Source organism: Trachypithecus francoisi, unplaced genomic scaffold (assembly GCF_009764315.1).
Source record: "Trachypithecus francoisi isolate TF-2019V2 unplaced genomic scaffold, Tfra_2.0 Lachesis_group13, whole genome shotgun sequence".
Taxonomy (NCBI): Eukaryota; Metazoa; Chordata; class Mammalia; order Primates; family Cercopithecidae; genus Trachypithecus; species Trachypithecus francoisi.
Genome location: NW_022681458.1, coordinates 8475710 through 8481896, shown reverse-complemented (window position 1 = coordinate 8481896; position 6187 = coordinate 8475710).

Here is a 6187-nt window from a genome sequence, read left to right as displayed (position 1 = left end):
GAAGTGGACAAGTCCACGGGGGTGCCTGACCCAGACCTTAGGGTCAGAGGAGGCTCACTGGGTTTGGGCGGACAGGTTGGTGGCCCAGCCCAGGGATGGCACAGAAGATGCACTGTCAGGAGATGGTTGTGGCTGGGCCACCAGGACAGCCTTCAAGGATGAGGAGGCTAGGATGTGAGGGTAGTGGTGGAGGAGGTGTGTGCCTCCCAGCTCACCCCACCTTCCTACAGAGATGCTCCCTCCACAGCTTCTCATTGCCTTCTATCTACCCAACAAGAACCAGACGGGAATGGAGTGTGTCTCTACACCCCTTGGTCTGAATGTGGGTGGGTTTCCCACTGACTACACCCTCCCTGTACTGCCATGACACTGCAGCCCAGGCTCCAAACCTGGCTTCAGCAGTCAAGTCGTAACATACCCTGGCCAATGCATGCCCAGTGGCATCCCGGATGGCAAGTTTCTATCAAGAGGAACTTCAGCTGCTTCTTGGTGTTGGGGTCCAGTGGTTGGATGGAATCAGTAGGCCTGGGGCCCGCCTTAGGTCAGAGGGTTCAATTGAAAGTCCCACATAGTAAATCCCACACACTGTAGGCATCTGGAGGCCCCTTTGGGAGGCTGGGATTTAGGGGGGGCTTCCTCTAGAGGTGAAGGCCCTTTCAGAGCCAAAGAAAAAGTTACACAATTTGTTTACATCTATTTTTTTTAGATGGAGTCTTGCACTGTTGCCCAGGCTGGAGTATAGTCATGCAGATGCTAACCAGGTAGGGAGACCTGTTCTGGACCCAGGAGGGCCTAGGGCACCATCACATGCATCATCAGCACCCAGGCGAGGAGAGGGGCACAGCTGGGAACCTCCTTGAGTCCTCCCAAGAGGCTACAGGAAGCGTGCGCCTCTTTCCTGCTCACGAGGCTTCCTGTGCCAATCACTGGATCTGTGCAGGGGCAGGGGCTCAAGGAGGCTCCAGGTCTTGTGGGGGCTGAACCTGTGGTGCCCTCTGGGGTCTGTGCTCTGCAGTGAGTGAGACGCCCCTGCTCACAGGGAGTTGCACAGCCTGAGTGGCCTGCCTTGGTCCAAGTAGTTTGGGACCAACCTCAACCTTGGGGTTTGGTTAAAAGACTTTAGGCCCTCCTGAGTCCCTACTGTGTGCTGGGCTCACCACATGCCTTTCCATAGCCCTGGGCAGGGGGCGCCCCAAGACAGGAATGTGTACCTCTCCTGTTTAATAGTGAGTTCCATGCTGGTTCCTTCACCCTTCATGCAGGCACCCACCCTAGGTGGTTCCCGGGTGTCCTGGGGGGAAGAAAATGGGGTGCCCCAGGCCAGGAGTTGACACAGTACCCCCTCCCACATACATGCTTTCAGTGGACTGGGAAGCATTAGAGTTCAGTGCAGCTGCCTAAGTGGATTGATGGATTATGTCGACGAAAAGAGACAAACGCTAAAATATTTGAAGAGATGTATTCTGAGCCAAATATGAGTGACCATAACCCCTGACACAGCTCTCAGGACATCCTAAGAACATATACCCAAGGTGGTTGGGGCGAGCTTGGTTTTACACATTTTAGAGAGACATGAGACATCAATCAAATACCTTTGAGAGATACATTGGTTTGGTCCAGAATGGCTTCCAGATTATAGGTAGATTTAAAATTTTTCTGATTGGCAACTGGTTGAAAGAGTTATTATCAATGGAAAGGAATATCGGGGTTATGGTAAGATGTTGTGTTGAGCAAAGTTTTCTCATGCAGGTGAAGCCTCTAGATAGCAGGCTTCAGAGAGAATAAACTGTCAATGTTCCTCATCACACTTAAGGTCTGTGCGGCTGTAATGCTGGAGAGGATGACGAGGTATGTTGGAACCCCACTTCTCCTCAGGGCCTGAACCAGTCTTTGAGGTTAAATTTTAGAGTGCCCTGGCCAAGGAGGAAGGCCTTTCAGATGGCTGGAGGGCCTTAGAAATTTATTTTTGCTTTACAATTGTATGATTTAGTTTTCACCAAACTCAACCTCCAAAATGACCAAGAGGCTCCCAGAAGATTCCTGCAAATAATCTGCAACTAACACCAAGAATCCAGAGTGGGTGACCCACAGCAGAAGGGCGAGCTGAGAATTCCTTACCACTCCTGACAGAGCTCAGGTCACCTGGGGTACAGACGTGACCAGATGTTAGCCCCTGATATAACAAATCAGCAAACAAAACTCTCTGAGTCCCCCCATTCTGTGGTTACTGCTGAAGCTTGCCTCAGGTGCCTTGTGCTTGAACAATATATTGATCAGTACTGTGAAATCCTCATGGTTGTCAAGGCCTCTAAAACTAAGCTTCCAGAGCTGAAGACAAAGTCACACAATTTGTTTCCATCTGTTTTTTTTTTTTTTTTTTTTTTTTTAGATGGAGTCTTGCTCTGTTGCCCAGGCTGGAGTGCAGTGATGGGTTCTCCGCTCGCTGCAATCTCTGCCTCCCAGGTTCAAGGGATTCTCCTGCCTCAGCCTCCCAAGTGCCTGAGATTACAGGCACCCGCCACCACACTTGGCTAATTTTTGTATTTTTAATAGAGACTGGGTTTCTCCATGTTGGCCAGGCTGATCTCAAACTCCTGACCTCAAGTGATCTGCCTGCCTCCACCTTCCGAAGTGCTGGGATTACAGGCGTGATCCACCGCACCAGGACCTCATCAATGTTTAAAGTTATATGCAGTTCAACCCAGTATTTTTTGCTATTTTCCTAAGCAACGATACATGTTTGGAAAGCTCTTCTAAAGTTTCTTGCATGATATAGCATAAGACAAAAAACACCTACCACTCAGCAGACACTTATTCTTTCTGCTGCAGGAAAAGTGACAGAAACAGTGAACAGTAAATGATCTGTCGACAAACCGAAAGGCATTTCTTTGTCAGCAAACACCATTGGGAGATGTAGAGAAAACACTGCCCAAGATTGGAAGAAATTTGTGTTACAACAAATTACCCAGCGGGGGAGGTTTGCTCTGCAGTGAGCTGAAAGCACAGATGTTCCCAACATGGCTCAGCTGAAGGTATTTGCCAGGTGCTGTTCCAATAGGGTAATACACAAACCACTTATTTCATTTTTTCTCATGTCCCACTACAAAGGTAGATATAGCAGACAAGACATATTGCCAACAGCAAATGCCTTTTTAAATAAAAACAATGCCATGAGGGAATGGTGGAAATGCAACCACAGATGGAACAGCTACTCTGAAAGGGCTTTTATAAAAAAAGGATTCTGGATACAAATCATCCTTACCCCCCACTCATTGGCTCATCCCCAGTCTAAATCAGCGCAGGAAAGAAGCCTGGAGCGTACCTGGAATGTTGTAGAAGGCAGCAGAGTTGATTTTATAAAGCTTAGATGGCCACATAAGAGCAGAAACTTTGAGATGCATGGTAAGGGGATTGGGTACGACCATGGAAACTTTCCAGCCACATAGAATGAGTCACAAAGTACTGAAATCACTTGTCCTGAGTTCTTCCTCTCTTTCTTCCTAATTCTCACTCCCTCTTTCTTGAAGTCCAGTGTGCTGACATTGTTGGGGCTGAATAGAGTTGTCTATTTTAGGTGCACCAGGAAAAGACTGAAAATATAAAATGGGCCGGGGGTGGTGGCTCATGCCTGTAATCCCAGCACTTTGGGAGGCTGAGGCAGTCGGATCACCTGAGGTCAGGAGTTCGAGACCAACCTGACCAATATAGTGAAACCCATCTCTACTGAAAATACAGATTAACCGGTCTTGGTGGCACAGGCCTGTAACCCCAGCCATTTGGGAGGCTGAGGCAGGAGAACCCCTTGAATCTGGAGGTGGAGGTTGCAGTGAGCTGAGATCGAGCCATTGCACTCCAGCCTGGTCAATAAGATCAAATCTCCTTCTCAAAAAAAAAAAGAAAGAAAATGAAACTGTTTTACCCAAAATTTTGGTTCACTGCCCTCATAAGATCACTGATCGGACTAATGACAATTTTTTGAGACTGAGTTTCACTATTTTGCCGTCCAGGCTGGAATGCAGTGGAACTATCTCACCTCACTGCAACTTCCGCCTCCTGGGTTCAAGTGATTCTTCTGCCTCCAGAGTCGCTGGGATTACAGATGTCTGCCACCACACCTGACTAATTTTTGAATATTTAGTAGAGACTGAGTTTCAACATCATGGCCAGGATGGTGTTGAACTTCTGACCTCAGGTTATACACCCACCTTGGCCTCCCAAAGTGCTGGGATTACAGGTGTGAGCCACAGTGCCTGGCCCTGAACAATCTTAAAGTTTAGCTTTGGGACCGCTCCCATTTTCTCAGAAATCTCATTTAGATCCAACTGTGTTTTATACATCTGTGAGTTCGTATCACAATGTTTTGCTGTCTCATGACTAAAATTCTAAAATGAAAGCTATAAGGTCTTATTTATGTTTCTGTCTATGTATGTATGATTTTGCATGTTGTATGTTGTGTCTCTAAGTTGAAATCTGGCGTAGTCAGCCAGAAATCCCTTAAGGAATTCTATTCGGGGTGGCTGGACACGGTAGCTCATGCCTGTCATCCCAGCACCTGAGAGGCCAATGCAGGTGGATCAGCTGAGGGCAGGAGGTCAAGACCAGCCTGGGCCACATGGCAAAACCCTATTTTTACTAAAAATAAAAAAAATTAGCAGGGACTGGTGGCATGTGCCTGTAATCCTAGCTACTCAGGAGGCTGAGGCAGGAGAATCGCTTGAACCCATGGGTGCAGAGGCAGCTGTGAGCCGAGATCACTCCAGCCTGGGTGACAGAGCGAGGCTGTGTCTCAAAAAAAAAAAAGATAAATTAAACTTGTTAAAATATACAGTGAGCAGGGCATGTGAAGCATGCCTGTATTCCCAACTACTCAGGGGGATGAGGCAGGAGGATTACTTGGGACCAGGAATTCGAGGCCAGTCTGAGCAACACAGTAAGTCCCCATCTCTAAAAAGATATGTATATAGGCTGGGTGTGGTGTCAGACATCTTTCGTCCCATCACTTTGTGAGGCCGAGGTGGGTGGATTGCTTGAGCTCAGGAATTCGAGACCAGCCTGAGCCACATGGCAAAACTGCATCTCTACAAAAAAAAAAAAACAACAACAAAACTTAGCTGGGCCTTGGTGGCATGTGCCTGTAGTCCCAGCTACCTGGGAGGCTGAGGTAGGAGAACCACTTTAACTCCAGAAGTAAAGGCTGTAGTGAGCTGTGATTGCACCACTGCACTCCAGCCTGTGTGATGGAGTGAGACCCTTTCTCAAATATAGATATATATTATATATACACACACACAAATATATATATATATATACCCACACACATATCTATGTATATGTACATGTGTGTAGACACATATATAAATACATGTATACATATGTAAATACATGTATACACATACACAAATATAGCATAGTAATGAACCCAGATACCTTTTAGTTCATGTGATTTAACTATATCTTTGATAAATAAGCTGATTTTAAATGTGTTGATAAAAATACAAATATATTTAGTATGTTCTTTTGTTTCTTCTTTTTTCTTTTTTTTTTTTTTAAGACAGGGTCTTGCTCTGTCACCCAGGCTGGAGTGAAGGGGTGCAATCTTGGCTCACTGCAACCTCTACCTCCCAGGTTCAGGTAATTTTCATGCCTCAGCCTCCTGAATAAATGGTACTACAGGCACACCTCACCACCCCTGGCTAATTGTTGTGTATTTGTAATAGAGAATGGGTCTTGCCATGTAGGCCAGGCTGATCTCAAACTCCTGGCCTCAAGTGATCCACCCACCTCGGCCTCCCAGAGTGCTGGGATTACAGGCGTGAGCCACCGCGCACATCCATCTTTAGCATTTGCAGTGTACATTTTCCCCTGGGTTTGCGGGTCAGGTAGGATTATACGTATCTCTGCTAGATGCTTCCAGGTCATAAAACTTTAAACCCAACCTAAAAACAGAGTGATCTTTGCTTGTGGAGTTCTTTGATAAATAAAACTAATTTAGCATTTCTGCTTTAATGAAAACAGCTCTGTCTTACAAGTTACTGGCAAAATACCTATTTATTTAACTTTAAGGTTCTTAGGTGAACATCTGAGAGTCACAGGCTACAAAAATCGTAAACAGGAGAATAACCTAAAATGAGGACTAGCTTTGTGTAATATCTCAGTATTCAAAATTAATGGGGATATAGTTCTTAAA